Below are 23,883 nucleotides of genomic sequence, written 5' to 3' on the forward strand. Positions count from 1 at the left end.
TAAGTCTTAGAAAGAGTATTAGGTAGCTGATTACAATTTTGGGTTGCTGCTACTATGTCACTTAATGGGAGTTTGAAAGTTGGTCCTTTTATTATATCCTATATATATAGCCTTTACTGGCTCTTTACCTAATTCTCCCTGATAATTTCCAGAATCTAAGGTCTTGGGTCCGATATTGTGAGTAGAGTAACTCAGTATTGGTTATGTCATGTTTAATGTGGGTGAGGAACGAAGAGCCTGGGGGGAGATGATGCATGTGTGCACTGCTGGACCACCCAGGGTGGTAACTCTGGTCCTGAGACAGCTACTTGGTGTAACAGAGCTGCCGAAACTTCACAGACCATGTAGTTTGGCTTCTCTTTCTCCCCAACCAACTCTTTGTAACATGATCTATCTTTGCATTTTGGAGAAAGAGAGTAATGCTTTGGATCATACAAAATGTTTTCTATATAAAATCCTGAAAATGTATAGGAGACATCTGGTGGTAAATATCATTATCCCTTTTGGGTTGAATATTTTTAGGCTGCTAATCACACATATACCTATATGTGTCATCTGTACAGCTGTGAATAGCACTCATTGTTCCCAACCTCTTCCACCTCCCCATCCCATTAACATATTCTAGCAATGATGGAAACATTTTTGCCTAATCTGAGCAAATTCCTATGCTCTAGGTAGTCAGCTTGAAACTGATATTCTTAACGAAGACTCAAATGTTTTGGTCTTTTTGCTTCTTGTGGAAGTGTTCATTGCTTCCATCAGTTTAAAGCCATGTATACTTGTCCTAGATGGAATCGAAGAACTGATTGGCATTTATGGCATTTCAGGACAGAAGGTAATCTCTTTTTAAAATAATACCTATTTTACTGCCGTTTTATAAAAAGAAAACCCCATAATTTAGAATGTATGTAACATCTTTCCATTATGATGCATATCTGTAGCCATAGCCAGCATGGCTTATAGTCACTGCTCTATGTTTTATTGAACAAATACTTCTGTGGGGACACCTACAGCGGGGTCAGGTGCCCTTCTAGGAAGTTGGGGAATATTGATGCATGTAATTCTCTGAAGAACCCTATGAAAGAGAGACCGTGATCATCATCCCTGTTTACACAGAGGGAGCTGAGTGTGGAGATGTTAGGTGACTTACAGAACATCTGAAGATGATGATAGACTCGACATTCAGATGTGGGTAGTCTGGTTCTAGACACTATGGCCTTTACTCCAGCCTGGTTCTGCTTCCCTCCCTATTTTATGCTTTGCTCATGCATTTATTGGGCCCCTAGTATTTTCTTACTTTGTATATTTTGATTTGCCTCATCTACACTGATTTTGCACCTACCAAACTAGTTGCTCTTTGATCCTGCTTGAGGCTATATTGGATCAATATACAATTGATTGTATATTGATCCAATACAATACAATACAACTTAGTATCAGTCATTACTTTGTGAAGCATTCCCTCTAAAACTTAAAAACACATGTAATTATAAATTATGTAAGTCATCTATGTTTCTTTTTTTTTTTTTTTTTTTAATTTTTATTTATTTATTTATGATAGTCGCACAGAGAGAGAGAGAGAGAGAGAGAGGCAGAAACACAGGCAGAGGGAGAAGCAGGCTCCATGCACTGGGAGCCTGATGTGGGATTCGATCCCGGGTCTCCAGGATCGCGCCCTGGGCCAAAGGCAGGCGCTAAACCGCTGCGCCACCCAGGGATCCCTCATCTATGTTTCTCATAAAGAAAATGATAAAGAAGAAGGAAAAAAATTCGGTATACTCATAGTCTCACCACTGTTCACCATTTTAGAGTCTAGCCTTTTTTCTATGGATATCTATATACACTCATTGATGCTTATGTAAGTAAGTCACATGCCGTATTGTTTTATAACCCGCTTTTTAACTTAATACACAGCAAGCACCATAAATTCAACAATTGTTGACCACTCATTATGGGGAAAGCATATAAGCAAAGTCAGACATGGTCCGGCAAACAGAGCTTTCACTATAGCAGGGGATGGCAGCTGTTAATGATGCTATTACACAATAAGCATAAAATTGCAGCTGTGACAAGTGCTACCAAGGATCAGTATGTAGTTTGGTGAGAGCCTCTAATGAAGGGATTTGGACTTTGGAGGAGGCTCCCTGGAAGAAGGACTCCAGGCAGAGCACTGCATGGGGAGGAGGGACTGTCCAGGCTGTTATCTACACCCGTAGAGTGCAGTGGTTCAGAGCCTGCCTGGGGAGCCAGACCCTTGGTGTCAATCCAAGCTCCACTGCTTGCTATCAGAATAGATTAGATATGATGGTTAGCCCCTCCTCTGCCTTTCTAGAGTATGTATGAAGTAGAGAATGTAGAATCTAGAGGGTTGTGCAGAGGACTGAGTGACGATATGGAGAAGCCAGTACCATTGAAAGAATACATTATAACTTACATTTCCCAAGAGAAGGAGACATGCCATGTCATACAGGGCCCCAGGGGGAAGTATTGGATAGCCAAGATGCAAGAAACAAGAGCCAAGAGAAGGCCAAGGCCAAAGCCTTCATGGGGTCTCCCATGGGAAAGGCAGAGTAAACCATTCAGGATTGGCTCGTTTGTATAATTCTGGCAGCTGTAGTGGCAGAGGGGCTGTCCCTGGTTGTTTGGTCACCCAGCCCTGGCCTGATGTGGGTCGGAGTGGATGAGAGTCAGGTAGGAGGGCAGGTGGGAGTGTGGCCTTGGATTGGCTGCTCTGCACGGGACAGGCACGTTCTAATAAGCTGTCCACTGCCCACCCCCAGGAATTAACGTGTCTCAGGAGGAGCAATGTCTGTGGGGTCTGTAAGGCTCCTGAGAGATGTCAAACTATCAGAAGACACACAAAATAGAAATCTCTAACTAGAACAGCTAGTACCTGAAGGCATACCCAACACAGGGCCTGGCTCGGAGTAAGCAGTAAGCATTTGATAGTTGCTCTTTTGATTATTATAATAGTTGATATTATTAATCAAAAAGGGGTGGGAAAGGCTGTTAAAGGAATGTAGAAAGATCTGATTAGGTGTTTATTTTATTCCTAAATAAAGCCATATAACTTATGATAGCATTGCTATATAGAGCAACTCCTCAGCATAAAACAATATTCTCTTTATCAACCAAATGGTTCAGTTTGCATTCTTAGGTTTCCTTTGGTCATCACTGTAGGTCCTAAGTGATGGGATTTGTCCCATCATTCTTAGGAATTGGGACAAATTCTGATTTGGATTACAAATCAGATTGTATTTGGGATTTGTCTGATTACTTGCTTGCAAGAACCTCTTTTTGGAGGTTGCACATGTACTATCAAATTCATAACAGATGGGTGATGCAGTCAAATATAGTTACGTGGAATGTGTGTGGTATTTTCTTATCACTGTATTGCTTATTACCCTTAACCCCAGCCTAGCCCTCACCCTCTACTTACTCCCTATATTCCAGCTGCTCTAGGTTTAAAAACCATCAGAAAAATAGTCTTTAATGATTTCAAATGTTGTTGACTTTCTCCATCAGGCACAGAATTTTTCTTGGCTGCCAGGCTCACTGCCTCCTCATTGCAAATTTATCATGAGCACCGTCTCCTCCAGCCTGTCCTACAAGTCGCTGTGTGCCCGCCTGGATGTGAAGACAGTGGAGCTCCTTAGTGTAGGAGATGAAGAAGTGAAACTAAACATCTTTAGACAGCATCTCTTTGTTCCCAACAAAGACCCCCTCTGACAGAACAAATACACTTTGAGGAAGAAAACAAACCTGAATCCTTTAAAACTCACAATCCTGGCAAACGAACTGAGAGAATGTAGAATCTACCGAAATGAGTATCAGTGTCTGAAGGAGAACTTGGAGGTGGTCTCCATTCAGGAGCTCTGGGAATTGATTCTGAAACGCTGGATTGAAGACTATAGCTGGACTTTTACGCCAAAAAGGGCCAATTCAGACATGGTGGCTTCAGGAGAAGGTAAGCCTTGGCCAGTATTGACAGCCTGCTGGAGTCCACAGGGAGAAAGATGTATGGTAGACCACCCAGAGGAGGGGGGCTTCAGGGTAAGGTTATCAGAGAAAATACAGGATGTCCAGCTAAGCTGTGATTTCAGATAAAGAACAAATAATCTTTTAGTGAAAGTGTACCTCAGTTATTGCATGGGAGATACTTATACTAAAAATTAGTTGATAAATAATTTTATTAGAAGTGTATCCCAAATTCTTGCATGGGCTATACTTATACCAAAAGTTAATTTGTTGTTTACCTGAAATTCAAATTTAATACTATGTTTTTATTTGCTAAATCCAACAACCCTGTCTAGGGAGCTCTGTGTTGACTGTAAAGAGAACAGTATGAGGCACATTTTTCAGGGGCTAAGAGATGGACCTTCATTACTTCTTCTTAAAGTTTTTTTCAAAAGATTTTATTTAAAAAAAAAGATTTTATTTATTCACGAGAGATACAGAGAGAGAGGCACAGGCACAGGCGGAGGGAGAAGCAGGTTCCCTGTGGGGAGCCCGATGTGGGACTCGATCCCAGGACCCCAGGATTATGCCCTGAGCCAAAGGCGGACGCTCAACAACTGAGTCCCCCAGGTGCCCCTTTTTAAAAGATTTTATTTATTTATGAGCAAGACAGAGAACGAGAGAGGGGAAGGAACAGAAGGAGAGGGGCCAGCAGACTCTGCACTGGGCCCAGATCCCCACACGGGGCTGGATCTCAAGGCTGAGATCATGACTTGTGCAGGAACCAAGAGTTGGATGCCTAACTGACTGAGCCACCCAGGCGTCCCTGCTTTTATTATTTCTATAACTCAATTCTTTTGAGCCTATAGTTCAAGTGATGGCGGAAGCTAATTCAGTTAATCTAGGTTTATTCCATCAATTTAGCTTGTTTTCAGACAACTCAGGGTGTTTTTCAGGCAAGGGAGGACTTGTGTCCTTCTTGTGTCTCTTCTGGGTTGAGCTCAAATCCAAGGGCTTTGATGTTGGGTGTCCTTGGTTGTCACTGTCCCTGCTGTCTTCCGCCGAGGTGATTATGGCCCCAGATGGTCCACAAATACCGACATGCCTCCTTCCAGTTTTGGCATCCGCTAGGACGCCCCCGTGTTCCCATCTGGTCCTGGGTTGTTCTGTCTCTGCTGCCACCTGCCGCCACTTTCCCTCATCCTAGTGAGGAGGCTCTCCTCTGCTAACGTGTGTACCCTCTGGAGCCTACAGTCTCGGGGGCACACAGTGTTCCTGACAGAGAGCATCGGTTGCCCACTGCACCCTTGGAGATCCTGGCCCTTGGGGCTCCCCACAGCGACCTCTACTGCCTGGTCCTGGGGGCCTCAGGAGAGCTGCGGAGCTGCTAGCTTCCAGGCTCCCAATGGAAGCAGAGTGCAGGCCTCTGTCTGTTTGGTGCCAGGTGCATCCGTGTGGTGGGTGCTCTGTGCCCACTCACAGCCGGGGTTCAGGGGCGGGCACGACCCCTCCATAGAAACCCTTCTGAGCAGCTTTGTTGCTCTCTTGCCTCCCTGTCCCTCCCTCCTCTCTCACTTCCGTCTTCCTCAGCTCATCCTCTGTCTGAGTCCGTTGTTTGTGGTTAAGAGATTTATTCCACTGGTGGTGAGGAGTCCATCCTTTGATATTCAAAAGCCCATCTTTGGGATCCCTGGGTGGCGCAGCGGTTTGGCGCCTGCCTTTGGCCCAGGGCGCGATCCTGGAGACCCGGGATCGAATCCCACGTCAGGCTCCCGGTGCATGGAGCCTGCTTCTCCCTCTGCCTGTGTCTCTGCCTCTCTCTCGCTCTCTGTGTGACTATCATAAATGATTAAAAAAAATAAAATAAAAAATAAACAAAAGCCCATCTTTTGAGAAGGAAAGTTTGTTCTCAAAGCCATTATCTCTGCAATGAGCTTCAAAAGGCTTGTATGCCCAGGGTCACTTCATGTTCCTGACTGCTGGAAGCAGCATGGCTGCCAGAGCTCCAGCCATTGCATTTCAGGCAAGAGGAAGGATGAAGAGAAAAAAGAAGGGCTTGCATTTTCTTTTAAGGAGCTTCCCCAGGTTTCCACCAACATCTCCACTATGTCCCCATAACTTTGTCATTTGGCCACAGCTAGACACAAAGGAAGCTGACAAATAGAGGTTTCAACAGGTGTGTTGCTACCATATGGGCATGAATGAAATGCATGGCTACCCCTCGCAGTTGGTTTTTTGGCCCTGCCATTTCTAGAAGCCTCTGTCTTCATTGTTTTGAGAGCCAATGCCGAATGAATTTCAGTGTCTAGTGTTTGCCTGCAGTGGAATCGGGATCTGGAGGGCACAGCACAGGGCAGGAGGTCTGAGATGCCCACAGGTGACACTGAGGTCATGGTAGGAGAGTGACCTCACCGCATCCTGTCCTTACCTCACTCCCAGGCCTGTGTGCCGTTTGACGGAGTCTACCTTTCCCTCTGGCCATCACCATGACTTCTGTTATAAACAGTTTCTCATTCAGAGCAAGGACTTTAGAATCTGACAGAACTGGCATGACCTTGTCAAAGGGGCTTAACTTTCTAAGACTCAAGTTTCTTACCTGCAAGCTGGTGATGGTCACAAGTGTTGACCTCGAGGGTATTAGGAATGCTAAGTGTGCCTGATGGAGGGTGCTTCATAAGCACTGTGGTGGCCATGACAGCCCTGTGCCACAATTTCCAGCCTATCCAGCTCCATGGGAAGCATATGCTGTCCCTTTGGTGGTGGCACCCTGTGAGTCATTGTCTGTGGCTCCAGCAGGGTTCAAGATGGCGGCTGGCCTGTCAGTCCCATAGTGAGTGGCCTGGACCGGGAGGTCCGGCTAACCTGTGACAGCATCAGAACCCTTGCTACTTTAAGCCACTGAAACTTTGGGGTCACCTGTCCATGCAACATAATCTGTCCTGTCCTTACAGAGACTAGCACTGCAGAATGTCAGCCAGTAAGTCTGCCTGTAAGAACTGTGTGCACAGAGGAGGCTGCAGTCCAGCCCTTCCTCACATTCTCACAATTGGAGGACCACTGGGGCTGAGTCAGAAGGTTCGAGTCCTGCTTTCTCAATCACATGCTAGCCAGAGGCCAGCCACTGGGTCGCTCTGGTTTTAAATCATTTTGTTTGTCACTTGGGGATTGTATCAAGTATGGTCTACAGACAACAGGACCAACAGGATTATATCTCTGTGCATCTGTGCGTGTGTGTATATCTCTCTAAAGATCTCTGGGAAAAGGTCATGAGGGTTTTGCGTACATGATTATGAAGATTGGGAAGTCCCAGGATCTTTCTAGAAGCTGGAGACCCAGGAAAACTATTGGTAGAGTTCTGGTCCAAGTCCAAAGGCCTGAGAGCTGGGGGGGGGGGCAGGGGGCAATGCTCCAAGTTCTAGTATGAGTCTGAGGGTCTGAGACTCAGAAGTGCTGAGAAGTCAGGGACTCGGCTCCAGCACAGAGAAAATTCACCTTCTCTGCCTTTTCTCTGTTCTGGCCCTGGGCAGATTGGGTGATGTCCATGTGCATCGGTGAGGTGATCGTTACTCAGTCCACCCATTCAAATGCTAGTCTCTTCAGAGATACCCTCACAGACACACCCTGAAATACTACCTAACCAGCTCTCTGGGCATCCCTCAGCCCAGTACAGCTGACTTGTAAAGTCACGTGGGAAAAAATCACACATCTTCATATTTCATGAGGTTATTTTGTAAAAAGGTAAACTCTGTTTTCTATGACAATTTTTTATGTACTTTAAGCTTTGTGTTTAATACTCTAAATCTTGGAGGCAGGATAATATTTGTTCCAGTTCTTTTCTCTCCCATTCCCCAACCCCCTTCCCTATTTATGGCCTACAAAAATGCCCTCACTGTACCCGGTGGAAGAGGGGAGTCTCCTCCTTCCGTGGGTTTTCAAAGTGCTCCACTGCCACCTGCATGAGGCTGCACATTGTAGGTCAGCTAGCACGAAGTCTCTACAGCCTGGAAAGCATTTCAGTGGAAATATAGGATGGTTATGTGAACAACAGGCTCCCATTTTATTACAGCTCCTGTGATGAGCTGGGCTTGGTGGGCCATCCCACAGAGCGTACCATTCATCTTGCAAGAAAAAGCATCAAGCACAAATTTAAGAATACTTCTATTTTACCTTTCAAGAGCAGGTATCTCTAAGTTTTTAATGCAATAAAACCCCTTTGTTTTTAAGAAGCTCATTTCTGGTGGTATGATCTGTTGGAATCACTTCTCTGGCAGTGAAAACATACTAATCTTGACCATAGCATTCAATTTGTCATTAGTCTGCTCAGCTTCCCCTTGGCCTATGTGAGACCCAAGTGCAAACTAACTTCTCTCAAATGTGTTCCCTCAAATGTTTGAAAGTGCTTATTTAAGTGGTAACCATGAGGCGTATTTAAAATAGAAAAAAGTAGGTTACAAATACTTCTTTGGGGGCTGGGGAGAGGGCATGAAAAATGAGTGGGCTCCCTAGCTTTTCAAAATCTGGGCCAGTGGTCGTAACTGTAACAAATTCTTTGGTAAACTCCAAGGACTTATAAGAAGATACATTTTTAATATTCCAGGGTCTTTTCCAAGTTGCCTTTTTATTGTGTCTAATTATGGCCACAGATATGATCTGCTATCATGTTTTCATCCTAAAGTCAGACGCATTTCACTGTCCTTGATTATTCAATAGGTGTGATCACTCCTGTCAGAGAAAGTAGTCCATACATCTTTGAGAATCCAACAAACCACAGGAAAACACATTTCCACCGAATATTAGTCCGATACTTTCAACGGCAAACCACTTTCTGGAGAGTGTACGAGGAACTGCCCTGGCATATGAAGATGAGCGGCTCCTGGGGGGCCTTGTGCAGCTTTCTCTCAAGTCCTAGGTAAGGCTTGTCCTTCTTATGTGGAGTTGGGGCCAATTTTGTTCTTCCCCTCCTAAGCGCTGTGTTTATACCCACGAATCCCTTAAGCCATGAGTATTCGTTCCTTTACTCCTTCCACCACCTGCCAGTTTGTGGGCAGGGGCCCCTTATGTGGCTCCACTCCTGTGGCTCATGGGTTCTCAGTATTGTCCCATTTGACCTTCCGACTGCAGAGTGTTCTTTTCCTTCTTGACTTTGCATGGATTCCTTTCAAAGTGAGGAGGATTCCAGAGACAGGAGGACTCGTAGCTGGGGAGGATAAAGAACAGCTCCATGTTCTCTGGCTAGACCCTCTCAATTTCCTTCCTTCCCTTTTTTTCTTCTCCTCTCCGTACCCACCCCTGCTTCCTTCCTGTCCTCTTGTGCCCGCGCAGCAAATGTGTGTCATCGACTCACCCTGAATCCCAGCTCGTGTGGGCTCCGGGGGTGCAAGAGTGAATGAGGTACAGCTGGCTGTAGCGGGGGGTGCAGGTGGAGCCAGGGACAGCTGCACACGGGGTCAGGGCTTCCCCAGAGCAGAGATGTGCAGCTGGCAAGCCTGGCAGGTTTGGGGAGCCTGCCAGAGGAGGGGGACTCCTGGCAGAGGAGTGGCAATGGCTTTGATGGCTTAACAGTGACAGTCTGACATTTGCCTGGTGACCTACCAAAGAAAGATGTTGTGGTTAAGGAATAGGCTGATGGAATGGGGTGAATAGAAGAATAGCTTCCTTCAAGGCACAAAACACTGAAATGACTCACGTTAATACATTGCATTGCAAGCATCACAGACTTCATATCAAAGATCCAAAACTCAAGCTTCTGGACAAGGCTGCACCTCATCCACTACTGGAACATGTTATCAGAAGTTGGCTATGATGCTGCTGGGGCTTATGTGTTCACAGTGTCTAAGATTAAAGCCGACAGGTAAAAAAAAAAAAAAAAAAAAAAAGCCGACAGGTGCCATAAGGCGAGGAGGAGGAGATGTTCACTCTCAGGTACAGTGGATCACTATGTGTTGATGGTCCACTTTGCTGGGATGTACTGTGGCTAAGAGTCACTGTTCTCCTGTTTCCCCATGGGGTTCTGGTCATTCCCTTAGACCTCCCTGAGTACCCCTCCCACAGCTTAGGGCCATAATTTCTGAAGATAAGGAAAGGAGAATAAGTGTTAGTTTTGAGGTGGCTCCTCTTTCTCTCCTGCTGCATCTGTTCCCTGAGGCCCTGTCCTTAGCCACACTCCTGACATCATTCTCCTTGATCTGTATGTCTGGCCTTGACCTCCTTTTGGAGCATTGGAGCACCTGCTCCACACTCAGTACCAGCAGGGCTGTCACTCCATCAGCGACTTTCCCGAGTGACCAGTTGACACTTCAAATGAAATAGATGCAAAACCTGAATTATTTCAGATATTCCCTCCAAATGAGTTTCCTTCTGTGTTCCCTCTATCCTAAGACCCCCCCTGGGGCCCCTCACTCAGTCCTGGAAACATGCACTAACTGTCAAGGGTAGCCCCCATCTGAACTGCCACATCTGCCTGCTGGCTTGGGTTTGGACAGCACTTTGGTCAGTACTTCTCCTCTGAGTTCTCCATAGCAGGCCTCCTTGCTGTCTATCCTGCTCCCCATATTTCCTGGCTTATTAGGCAGTAATAACATTCATTAATTCTTTCAGCAAATAGTAACTGTGCACCTTCCCGGGCCCATGGACTCACTGGGTGCTGCCCACATACCAGTGAACTAAGCAAACTAATTCAAAACCAGTTCAAAAATGAATCCCTGCCCTTACGTTTACCATGTAATGATCATAATAACAGATTCTGAGCATTTGGCATGTGCCAGGCTCTAACTTCAGTACTTTATATGTATTTTGTTTAATTCTAACAAAATCTCTATAAGATGATTAATATCTTGGTTGAAATGAGGGAAACTGAGTGTTGGAAAGGTGAAGTAAGTTGCCCAAGATCTCCCACATAGTTAGGAATGGATTTGGGCTATGTCAGTCCTGTATCCCTTTTGGTCCTTAACCATGTAGCCTTTACCTGTATTGTTTGTTTGTTTGTTTGTTTTTTAAAGATTTTATTTATTTATTTGAGAGAGAAAAAGGGAGTGCATACATGAGAAGAGGGCAGGGCAGAGGGAGAGGGAGAAAGAATCTCCAGCAGACTCCACGCTGAGCGCAGAGCCCGATGTGGGCCTCAGTTTCCTGAGCCAAGATTAGGAGTCGGACACTTAGCTGACTGAACCCCCCAGGCACCCGCTTTTACCTGCATCCTTCTTGCCATGTATGAATTATGTAATTTTGGAGTTTCCCTGATCCATTCATCAACCAATGTAGGAGGACCCAGTGCATCCTTAATTGTATCAGCGCTTAGGGACGTGGGGTGTGGGCAGGTGCAGGGGAGGCGTGGGGTCTGCCCCCAGGGATTGGAGTGTGGGCAGGTGGGGGAGGCGTGGGGTCTGTTCTTAGGGATGCAAGGCATGGGCAGGTGGGGGGAGGCGTGGGGTCTGTGTTTAGGGCTGTGGGGTGTGGGCAGGTTGGGGGAGGCATGAGGTCTGCGTTTAGGGATGTGGGTTCCACGCTTAGGGATGTGGGGTGTGGGCAGGTGGGAGGAGGTGTGGGGTCCTTGCTTAGGGACTGGGGCTTGGGCAGGTTGGGGGGGGCTGGGGGAAGCACCATGTGTCATAGGAAGGGGGAAGTCAACCACAGATGAGCCTTCCAGGGTGGGGCGAATGTCCCTCCTGGTGATGTGTGCTGCTTGTCATACGTGGTTGTTGTGGCAATGAAAGGGGCTGGGGGCTGGGGTGGGCAGGGGGAAAGCACCTAACAACACAGCGTGTGAGGGTTTTTTGGCTGCAAGTGAGCCTAGTCAGAATGTGGCCCCTTGAATGGGCCGGAGACATGTGTAGACCTCTGTGCTGACTTGCAAGCCTGCTGTTGTCTGAGTGTCTGCGGGCTAGTCGCTGCCCACTCTGGGCCCTGGGGGCTCCTCAGCAGGGAGTCCTGGCCCCCAGCCCTGGTTTGACAGCTTCCATCCTCCTCACTCCTCACATCCAGTTATGGACACGTCCTGCAGATCTTATTTCCATGCAGCCTCGCACATCATCTCCATCAGAGCCAGCAGGCTCTTGTGGCCTGTTGTCTTATCTCTACCTTGGCTGGCAGAGTCAGCCTATGGCCATCTGGGGGTGAGGGCTCCCTGGAGTCCTCCCGGGGGCTGTGTAGTTCACTGCCCCCGCGCCCCCGCCTTAGGGTTGCTGAACGTAGAAGTCACAAAGTCACAAGACAGACTGCTTGTCACCAAAGCAATAGAAGATTCATTGGAACAGGTTTGATTTCTGCAGGAATCCTGTGTGACAATCCTGGGAGGCATCCCGGTGGCCTGGCTGGCTGTTAGGCCAAGTGTGTGGTCACATTGTCCCGAGACAGGCTGTGCTCCTAGGGTGCTGCCCCAGGGCAAGGCCCACAGACTGGAACGTGCTTTCATAGGAATTGTTTTGCCGACTGCAATCTCGGGGGTGCTTGCTAGCTCCCCCCTGTCCCCTCCTTTTTTTTTCCCCCCCTGTCCCCTCCTAATAAATAGGTGTGGGCAGGCAGGCTTGCCCTGGTACCTTCTGACCGTGCTTCCTGAGTGCCTGCACTGTGCTGTGGAGGACAGTGTGGGTAGGCTCCCTGCTGGATGGAGCTCATGTTGGGGTGCAAGCCCAGGTGTGAGACTGTCCCTGCTCAGGAGGCTGCGGCAGCTCAGGGCTGGGAGCTCAGAGCCAGGTCAGGTCCCCGCAGAGCCTGGGGTTTGGCCCCCCCTGGTGGCGATGACGAGAACCGGAGCCCTAACTCATTAGGTCGGTGGAGAAGATGCCACTTCTGCAGATGCCTGCTTGCGGGCCTGCCTGCGCACCTGCCGCCTGGGTCTGTCCCCTTGCAGGATGCGTCCAGGCCGGGTACATCTCCCAGTGATTGCCCAGTAGCCTGGGCAACCTCAATGGTCGGGCCAGTTTTTATAGATCATCTGGGACTTGATAAACTTGTTTTTGGCTGGAGTCCTGGGTCACATCAAAGTGGAGAAAATCCATTTCTGGCTGCAGTTGCATTTTTAGAGGAAGTCAAACATCAAAAGAGACAGGCTGAAAACCTGCATGTCCCCATCCTGACCGATGGTGGCCTACCCTTCAGGTGGCAGGTGTGGCAGGTTGCGGACAATCATTTCTCTTTTAAAGGCAGAGGGTAAATGCACTACAGTACAGGATCTTGTCTGGAGATTGTAGCAAACAGGACAACATCTGCTTTTCATGACTAATCTGATGCGTTGCCCTTGATACCTTTGGAAACTTCTCAATATTTTAGATAGATGAAACAAAATGGTTTATTAAAAACAATTTTTAAAATAGCTCTACAGAAAAATTAAAAGAACAAAAGATGCAATTTACAATGGCCACAGAAAGTATGAAGTATCTAAGAATAGGTGTAACAAGAAATGTGTAGGATCTCTGTTTTTTAAAAAAGCTTTAGAATTATAGAAAATAAAATTTTAGTATATAGGGAGATGTACCATATTCTTGGATGGGGCAACTCCAGGTTGTAAAGCTTATCAGTTCTTCCTCAATTGACTTATATACATAAGACAATTCTAATTGAGATCCCAATGGGATTAAAACATTTCAAAATGATTTTAAAATTCTTGGAGAAAGAAATATGTGAGAATGAGAGTTTAAAATAATGAGAGCAATTTTAGAAAAAAATTTATTTATTTATTCATGAGAGACACAAAGAAAGAGAGAGAGAGAGAGAGAGAGGCAGAGACACAGGCAGAATAAGAAGCAGACTCCCTGCAGGGAGCCCCACGTGGGACTCAATCAGGATCCCAGGATCATGACCTGCACCAAAGGCAGGTGCTTCACCGGCTGAGCCCCCCAGACACCCTCTACCCCTCAGTTCTCATGCCTACCTTAGGTGCCTTTGCCTGGATGGCCGCTGAGGACAAGAGTCTTGGACTCTGGCCCTTAGCGCACTCTCTCCCTTGGCCCTGACTTAGTTTTTGCTTTTGGACTCCAAGCACTGTATGTGTCAGAGCCCTCTGGCCTCTCTGCTGTGCTGAGGGCTGCAGCCTCATCTACTGTGCTCGGTGTTGAGAGCCAACAATGCTGCCTGATGGGCAGCAAGTGCTCAATAAGTGTTTATTCTGTGCACAAATGGCGATCCCTGGAGAAGCTGGCAGAAAGAAGGCAGGAGTGTATTCCGTGTCCAGAACAGCAGAGGGAGAACAAGGGATGTCCTTGTGTCACATACATTAGATGCAATACTTTGTGATGAGGCAATAGTGAAATGTCAGATGCTGGAATATTGGGGAAGAAAAAGTCTGAAAGTGATGGCTTTGCAGTACCATGTATGGAATCTTCAAGTTCTAGAATTTTGTATAACACACACGCACACACACACACGCACACACACATCCTGTGTGTTCCTTATTTGGTTCTCTTAACATTTTATTCTTTCTGTTAAAGCCAGTAATTCAAGATAGTTACAACAGAGGGCAGAACTGTGCAAGTAATTTTAAACGCCTGTTTACTCTTGCCTGAAAATCATCCCCAATACAAACTCCTGAAGTATATGGACTGTGCTATAGAAAGAACTCTTTTGCACTCTAGTTTTCAACATTTACCTGTCAAGATTATTTAAAAGCATTATTTTTCATGTCATTGTGTGAAATACCTGGTGATACATGTAGGCACTAATAAAAGCCAACTGCTAATCCTTTGAGGAACACTGAAATGTGGCTGATGTCTTTATAAGTCCTATGTCAAGATTAGGTGATGGCTGTTCTTTATTCCTTCCCAAATATGCTTCACCTTTCTTTCCTATCTAGTGCTGGAATGCAGGCTTTTTGAGGTCACCACCATTAACAAATGCTGATTAATGTTCTTTTTTTTTTTTAATTTTATTTATTTATGATAGTCATACAGAGAGAAAGAGAGAGGCAGAGACACAGGCAGAGGGAGAAGCAGGCTCCATGCGCCGGGAGCCTGATGTGGGATTCGATCCCCGGTCTCCAGGATTGCGCCCTGGGCCAAAGGCAGGCGCCAAACCGCTGCGCCACCCAGGGATCCCTGATTAATGTTCTTTATCGGGAAATTTCTGAAGCTTATAGGCAAGACCAAGGAAGCAGAAGGGCTATTCTTGAGCATCGAGAACATGCTAGCACAGGTAAAGTGGAAAATCACTTTAAATCCTTCAAATGCCCTTCCTTTTGTGTTAGATATTTTCAGATATTATTTACCTTTGTTCCTTTATAATCTCATCCACAAAGAGAAGAGTTAATGATAAATAACAAATGATAAATTATGTTAATCAGAGAGGAAGCGACTTTAATCCATACCCTGAACCGTAGATTAGTGTTGACAAGTAGTAGATAGATGGGATCCAAGAGGTGAAATTTTTTGGGGAAAAAAAAGGAATGTTGATAAAGCAAAAAAAGAAAAAAAAACCACACACACAAAAAAAGGAATAGAACAGTGGGTTGAAAGAACTAACAAAAGACTGGTTAAGGCCTTGGTTATAGTTTTAATTGGTTGTAATTTTCACAAAAATGTTGGGGAAAGTTGATTATCTTGTCTCAATAGTGATTGACTTTTTCTGAAATATTAAGTTTTGGCTTTGCTGAATACAATGAAAATTTTGCTCATAATACATAACTAACTATGCATACGAGGACATTTAACTGGCCTTTAAAAACTTATAAATTTTCCTTATTTCAGTAGCATGTGTAGACCAAGAGTAGTATAACTAACCAGAGACAAAGCTGTTTTTATTTTAAAACAAAGACCTTCAAATTTTTCTAAAACATTGCCTCTGCCCCAGAAAGCATTCTATCTAAAGAGGTTAATAAGACTTAACATGGCAAGTCTCCTTGTGGCAGAGATCATGCTTGGTCACCAATGTTTATATCCTCCGTGGCATATTACAACCTACAGGTGCCTAATAAGTGAATTGGTGGATCACTTTGAATTTGCAGACACTCCGCGTCCTTTAGAAGGCAGCACAGAGGTGTGAGCAGTGCCCTGATGTTTTCTGGCAGGCCAGGTTTGAAGTGCTTTGGCCCTTGCTGCTGTGTGAGCTCCGCAAGGGTTCTGACCTCTCTGAGTGTTGAGGATCCCAGACCTGGCTCCAGGGGTTGTTTACAGGCTCAGGGAAGAAAGGACGTAGAGCACCTCTCAGCCCGTGTGGCACACAGTGAGGTGCAAGACCTGGCGGCTGTTTGTTACTGCTGGCTGTGGGGGCAAGGTACCTGAGGCCTTGCTTCCTCACAGTAGGGCAGCTTGATTTCAGCGACCCTGAGCTCTTTCATCTTCCCAGGAGTGGAGTCCAGCGGTTCTCTGTTATCCTACTGTAATTCTGGAAGTTCCCCTGAGCCCCCAGTTTTTTTCCTGCGAGGTCCAGGTGTTCATCCCTGACAAGTGTCTGCGTGGGGAGCACCAGTTATTTTCTGAGACTGTCACTGAATTCACGTAGTCGTTCACTCATTCACCCACTCCGTGGACGCTGACTGAGGGCCTTGCCTGCCCGAGCGCTGTGCCAGGATTTGGGATGCTGGCAGGAGTGAGGCAGGCACGCTCTCTGTCTGAAAGGAGCTCCCTGTGTGGCCGGAAGCCGCTGAGAACACGCAGAGCAGCAAGGGAGCGTGGCCTGGGCGATACACGGTCGCGGTCGTGGAAGGTTCGATGGCTTTGCAGGAGGCGCGCCGGAGCTGGACACTTGAGGGGAATCTCTGTCCCTGAGGCTCCTTTAGGAGTCGTCACTCTCAGGTTCTGTTCTCAAAGTATTTTGCATCAGTGGTTCGGGACTAGCCACCATGGGGACTGGTCTGGGAGTATCCTGGGGCCCTGGAGGTACTTCCCAAAGACACTTCTGAAGCTACTTTGGCGATAACGGCTTCTCTGGAACAGGTGCCTGTGGCTCCTGACCTGGTTACTCCTGACGTACGCGTCTGGCATGTGCAGCACATTCAGCTCGGGTTGTTGCAGGAGTTGCAGGCCATAGTTTTCTGCAGGGAGGCAGTTGTGCTCCCCAGGAGGCCGTGGCCACAGGGGACACAGTCGGGTGCTCACGACCCGGGGACAGGGGCACTGCCACACACCCTGCGTGGGGAGGACCCCTCTCCATCCAGTGGCACGGTGCTCAGGCTGGGGAGCTGATTGCGCCCAAGCGCTTGTTGGGAGCATGGGTGTCGCTGCCCGCCACGTGGGTGGTGAAGGCAGATGATTTTGCGAAAGGGCCTGTGGTTACGGGTCAGAAACCTCCTCGTGAAGGACAAGGCCCGGAGCAGAGCCCTGGAGGCGGGGCACCCCTGGCCTCCCCCATGCAAGCCATGCAGGCTTCGGACACTGACTGAACCTGGGGAGCCTTAGTTTCCCCACCTGCAGTGGAGGAGCAGTGGCCCCTTGTTTTGTGGCACGTCTGTAAAGACCCAAGACATCACATGCAGGGAGCACGCAGCTCCATACGCGGCAGCTGGTGCGACTGTGGACGGTGACCAAGAAAGACCCCCTTCCTGTCCTGAGCACTGCTGACCAAGCCTGCGAAGCTCCACTTGGGTTCGGGGTCCTGCTGCAGCAGGGAACAGCAGGGGACAGCCCGGAGGCAGCAGGGGACAGTCCAAAATTCCAGGGATGACAGCTGTGCCCTGGGGGGAAGCTTGACAGCGTGCCTGCATGCCCGGCTGTGTACCCCTGGCCCCAGGGCAGTGACACCCAGGCTGCAGGGCGGTGGGGGGCTAGGGTGCTAGCTTTCCTCCCCCCGGGCTTCTGCCCTCCTTGGCCTAGCTGGGGACACGGCCCGGCCGCACCTGAGTCTGACAGGTGTGGGGAATCCGGAGGGGAATCTGGAGGGGAACAGGAGGGACCCTGAACGTTCCCTGTCCTGAGTCTGCAGGTGGGAAAGGAGGTGTGGGCGGCACTGTCAGCTGCTGGGGGGGGGGGGTATGGACAGAGACAGGATTGCTCATCTGTGGGGCCTGGAAGCCCATGGGGAACACACCTCTGAGTGACACGGGGGCTTTTTCATGCCTGGAGGGACACAGGGAGGAGGGGCATGTGAATGCGTGAGGGACAGAAGGTCCCCCCTGAACCAAGGAGGGTGTGCTGCTCAGGGGGCTGCACAAAGACTGCTGAGTGGGGGTCAGTGGTGACCCCCAGACGTGGAAGGGGTGGATGCAGGGGTGCTGAACTGTGGGGCATTTGGAGTTGACTGTGTGATGCTGACAGGGAGGACAGCACGTACTGAGACTAGTCTGAGAAGCTTGTTGGTGGTAGCATGGCTTCAGGTGAGGTTTGGTCCAGGACACGTATGTATGTGTGGAACAGGAAAGGAGCTGGGAAGATGGGCAGACTGGAGATGTCAGCGGGGACTCTGTGAGGGGGCAGGACTCGGAAGGCCTAGGGAGGGATGGGTCCTTGAAAAGGAGGCTGGTCATCCCTTCCCCTGAGACACGCAGGAGGAAAGAAAATGGGTGAAAACACTGTGAAATTGAAATTCAAAAGAAAAGTGTGAATGAGGTATACCAGACTGTAATCTCCTAGGATCCATCCCCCCTTTCATAGTAAGTGATGTGCCCCTCTCCCGAATGGTTAGCTCAGTGAATGGTTGGAAAAAAGCCCACATTTCTCAGCTTTCCTTGGAACTGGAAATGAGCACGTGCCTAAGTGTGGGCTGGCCAGAGTAAGTGGGAATGGTGTGGACAGCTTCTAAAGGGTTTTCGTGAAGTGAAGAGTCTGATCCCCTTCTCTTTCCTCCTTTCTGCTGGTGAGATTGTGGATATCATGGCCAGAGATGGAGCAGTCATTTTGCAACAGGAAGTATCCTTGGGAATGGAGGTCAGGCAAGGTCAAGCCACAAGGTAAAAGGAATCTGAGTCTCTGACACTGTGGTGTGTCTGCAACTCTGGGCCACCCATTTCCTGACTGCTGCACAAGAGAGAAATCAAGTCACTGTTTTTGTTTTGTTCTATTTTAAATATTTTGTTTATTTAGTAGAGAGAGAAGAGAGAAAGCCGCAAGGGTGGCGGTGAGGGCCAGAGGGAGAAGCAGGCTCCCTACCAAGCAGAGACCAGAAGTGGGGCTGGATCCCAGGATCCCAGGACCATGACCTGAGCTGAATGCTGACCCTTAACAGACCCAGCCACCCAGGGACCCCTCAAGTCCTTATTAACCTGGGTTCTCTGTGACTTGCAGCCAATCATGATGTGGGCCAGTATCTGGGGGCAGTCTTTCAGGGGTTTGTCATGCAGTCAGCCTGGAGTCTGTCTCTGAAGTGGGGTGGGAAGGATGAGGCCTGGGCCAGCTGCTGAGAAGGGTCACCTTTATAGGTCCATATGAGGGGTGTGCAATGGAGCTGGAGGCCTATGGCCCCGGGACCCCTAGCACAGCTGGTTGCCTCCAGGGCTGCAAGCTGACCTTTTTCCCAGTCCCTTCCTGGGCCGTGCCTGCACCAAGCTGCGGGGGTCAGTGTGGCATGGAGAAGCACTTTGAGCAGGTGCAGGGGAGCGGAATTCACACCCAGGAGCCGGGCGCAGTCGGGCCTCTGCTGGGCAGGCACCAGGCTGTGGAGGAGCCAGCGAGGATGATCGCTCATTCGAGTAGGGCCAAACCCATGCACAGATGTTCTTGTTGATGTCATGTTTTCTTTATAGTTTTAGATTTTATTTATTTATATGAGTGAGCGAGAGAGGGAGAGAGAGAGAGCATGAGGGGGCAGAGGCAGAGGGACGAGCAGACTCCGCTGAGCATGAAACCCCACCTGGGACTCAATCCCAGGACCACCTGAGCCAAAGGCAGAGGCCTAACTGGCTGAGCCTCCCAGGAGCCCCAATATCACGTTTTCTGACATGAGATGCCAGCAGTAAGATAACTCATCACTGACTCTCATGTCTTACACTGGACTTTTAGAAGATTATACCCAACAGATGTGTTCCCATGTGCTGAAAACGTTTTGGGAGAGGAGTGATTTGGAGTCACGGAGTGTAAGTGCCACTGAACGAAATATGCTGCAGTGGCAAATCCCTAAACAAGTTGTGTACTGTGCTAACAGATGTCTGGTCACCCTTGGATTAAGGGCCACCTGGATGGTATTGTTGGGTGTGCATGTGAGCTCTAGAGAGTATATCCCCTGGGAACTTCCACATGTGCACAATGTTGTGTTGTTCTTCAAAAATGTTTACTGCTATGAACTATAGCCTCTGAAAACATTCTCCCCAATTTATTTTTGGTTTACACTGTTTCCCCATAAATGTCTCACAGCATTTTATAAATATTTAAATTCCCTAAGAGAAGAAGGGGTGCAGGCGTGGCTGCTTCTGCGAGGAGGTTGCTGGTGGGCATTGGGCGGCGGTGCCAGCCTGGGGCTGTGTCCCCTCAGGAGGGCATCCTTTCTTTCTTTCTTTCTTTCTTTCTTTCTTTCTTTCTTTCTTTCTTTCTTTCTTTCTTTCTTTCTTTCTTTCTTTTTTTTGAGGGCATCCTTTCTTTGCAGAGCCAGGCCCTGACACAGGTGCTTCCCACTGTGCAGAATGCGACTGGAGAGCTCTACCTTGAGGTCGGGCTGACCCACGAGGGATTCCAGTGTTTCCAGAAAGCCTGGTCTAACCTCATGGAGTTTTCACCTGGCGATATCAAAGACAATCAAGACGTCGTGAGGCAGAAAGGTTGGCAGTTGGGGCGGGGGCCTGTGTTGTCAGAGCTGGGCTAGGTGGGTCCCCAGCAGCCCTCATGGGGGCTCCGTGCCCTGCGTCCTGCAGGGGGCATGGGGGTGACCCGTAAGCATCCTCGGGACAGCCCAGCCTCTGGGGGCCTTGAAGCAGACTAGGAGGCAGGGAGGCGGGGGCAGGGCAGGGGCCTCAGGATGGTGGGAAGGGGGCTGGGGTGGGGGGCCGGGGTCTCAGGGTGGGGGGGTGGGAGGGGTGGGGGCCTTCCCACCACTGAGGCCTGCCCCAGGGCTGGATCTCCCCTCTCCGAACTGCATGTCCTCTGGACACACTCCTGAGCCTCCCGGGTCATGTCCTTCATGTCACGAGAGGGAGAAGGAGGGGACAGCTGAGGCCTCCATAGTGAGGGGCTGTGGGAGTGCCCGGCCCCACCGTGCTGCTCAGAGACAGACACAAAGAGTGTTTGATGAGTGAAGCTATTAGGTATTTTTGAAGCACTGACTTGCCGTCACACCAAGGCAAAGGATGTGAGACTGACACCATATTTAAATGGCTGCGTTAATTAGCTGCTGTTGCATTGAACAAACCACCCAGGATGCAGCTGCCTGACAATGGCTCCCTGCTCACAGGCCCGCAGATGGGGGGTCCAGGCCCAGGGGAGCTCAGAGTCAGGCTGGATGGGGCATGGGTCTGAGATGACCTGGTCTCTGGTGCTTCCCGCAGATGTCTGGTGGTCATCCGGCCAAGGTGATGGGGTGCCTGGGCACACGTCTGTCACCTCAGGAGGACAGCCCGGCTGATTCCCTCGGCGGGCATGGATTCCAAAGGAGGGCAAGCAGAAGCCTGTACAGGGCCCTCACCTAGGCTCACAAGCGGCACAAACCCTCTTGTGTTTCAGTCGGTGGTCATAGCGCATCACCAGGCTTCATCCATGGGCAGACAAGGGGCTCTACCCCTTGGTGGAAGAGGTACAGGCTGGTGGGAGGGGGAGGTTGCTACTGCCAGCTACAGGATCCAAGGCCACCAGCAAGCTCCCCACCCTCCCTAGATCTTATCTGTAAACCCATTTGGATAGTAGCAGTTGTCATTGCTGGATGCATGTTATGTGTAAGGTGCTTTGTACTCAGGAGCTTCCACTCTCAGACTCACCTCACAAAGTGTGGGCGGCCATCTCCACTTTGTAGCTGAGAGTCCAGCTGGGCTGCTTGGGCCCTGCAGCCTGTGTGTAACAGCTCCTCAGTGCACAGAAGCCCTGGTGGTTGACATTCCTGGAGCTGTGGTCCTCGGGGCAGCTCCCGTGTAGCTGCTGCTGATTCTTCTTTTTAAAGATTTTATCTATTTATTCGAGAGACACAGAGAAAGAGGCAGAGACACAGGCAGAGGGAGAGGCAAGCTCCCTGAAGGGAGCCCAATGCAGGACTCGATCCCAGGACACCAGGGTCACGCCCTGAGCTGAAGGCAGACACTCACCCACTGAGCCCCAAGGTGCCCCTACAGTGTAGCTTCTAAGGCACAGCTGTCATGGGCATCCTGGGACATCTGTGAGCTGAGGAACCCAGGGTGGGAACCAGGAGGCCTTCAGGAGGGTTTGGGGACTGGCCTTCCAAAGCCAGCAGGACCCTCTAAAGGGCAGAGCTCCAAGGAGCTGGGCAGCCCTTTGCCTGGTACAGACATATGTGACTCTCTACGGAAGTCCAATCAGTGGAAGTGGTGGGGCCCTGCTGGAAAGGGGTGCTTGGGAGTAGACCAGTGTCTTTAGTAGCGACCTTGGTGGGAAACCCCTGTACTTTCAGTCTTCGACAAGGGTCAGGCCAGGATTCAGGACCCAGTAAGCAGGTGAAGGCGGAGGGGTGAGGGCTCCCAGATGCCAGAACTCACACACTTGAGAACTGTTCATTGAGCCGCTGCATACCAGGTGCCGTCCTGGACAGTCATCGGCTCTGTCCTCTAAGGGAGGCAACACATGACACACAATCATTGCAGGTTGGAGTAAATGCAATGAAAGACACAAAGGAGATGCAGGTAGAGCGTATGCAGGGGGAGAGTCTGCTTCTGAAAGGTTTGAAGGCTTCTCTGGCTGAGCTGTATGGTCCTGGAGGGGGAACAGCGCATGCAGGGCCCTGAGGTGGGAGGGGCAGTGCCTGTGGTAGCCGTGGAAAGAGCCTTCCTGAGCAAATGGCAGGAGGCCCCTGGGCCCAGATTGTGTAGGGCATTTGGCCTTGGGCCTTGGGCCTCGGGCCAGCATTTGGATTTTGTCCTCTGTGAGAGGAAGCTTTACAGGCGGTTAGGTGGGTATGATATCACTTGATCTCTGTTTTGGGATTACTTTTGTTGCTTTGCAGAGAATGGGACCCATGGCGACTGAGAAGGGACACGGGAGATGGGGTATATGGCTGTCCATCCTGATGCCCACGTGTCAGGTGTGAGGCCCTGGGTGGGGCTGGGGGTGGAGAGCAGTGGGCTTGGGGCAGTGAGTGAGGTAGTGTTGACGGTGGGAAGGCCCATCCTGACCGGGAGATGGTACGCCTCTGTCATTACAACGGAAATCTCGACCTGCTTCTTTTTGCTGCTACCAAGGCAGTTCTAACACCTTCTGGGAACATCGTTAACGACTTCTTCTCTTCCTCATGGAGTGTGGCTTAGAGAGCACTTTCCAGCATTCTAGGAGTCAGAATATACAATACTCAATAAAAGAACCAAATGGGGGGCCTTGTGGAAGGTGGTGTGTCTCTAAGAAAGCTCCTTATTACTTGGGTTTATGGGGCTTATTCCTGTGCCTCTTGCTGTAAGGCTGGATGATTATTATTTTTTACTACAAGACTGTTCTGGGTCCTTCGGGAGGACTTGGGCACCGCAGTGACAGCTGGTTTCACTACATCCGTAGTCTTACTTAATTTCTGATCTACTCATTTGCAAAACAGCCTCAGAATTCAGGTTCAGTGCATTGTCTCAGCTCCTCAGCCTAGTTGCTGTTGCGCAGGCACATCATGGCCTGGCCTGAAAGCCGATCCCGCTGCAGTCCAGGCCAGTAATTGATCTATTAAGGAAAAACGGCAACTTCGCCGTGGGCAGTGATGAAGCAGTGCCGTTAGGTGCCCCGCCTACGGACATCTCAACTCTCGCAGAGCAACACACCCCAAGCATCCTCTCCTTTGCCGAAACGTATTCCCCACAGGCAGAGTACTGAACAATCTGGCAAAGTCGGGCCGGAGACTGCTTGAAAGAACGTCACATCTGGGAATGTGCTACTGAAATTTCCAGCCTGCTGTACGACAGCCCCCGAGACCAGGCGACCATGAAATACAGCAAAGGTG

The 23,883-nt window shown here is 49.2% G+C and overlaps 1 long non-coding RNA gene across 1 annotated transcript; it reads left to right on the forward strand.

The window, feature by feature from the left end:
* Positions 1-699: 699 nt before the first annotated feature.
* Positions 700-21,956, forward strand: LOC121480947. Its single transcript, XR_005985152.1, has 5 exons — positions 700-835; positions 3,526-3,967; positions 8,668-8,866; positions 20,398-20,569; positions 21,293-21,956. It is a non-coding gene; the product is annotated as an uncharacterized LOC121480947 (long non-coding RNA).
* The last annotated feature ends 1,927 nt before the right edge of the window (positions 21,957-23,883 follow it).

This window comes from Vulpes lagopus, chromosome 23 (assembly GCF_018345385.1).
Source record: "Vulpes lagopus strain Blue_001 chromosome 23, ASM1834538v1, whole genome shotgun sequence".
Classification (NCBI taxonomy): Eukaryota; Metazoa; Chordata; class Mammalia; order Carnivora; family Canidae; genus Vulpes; species Vulpes lagopus.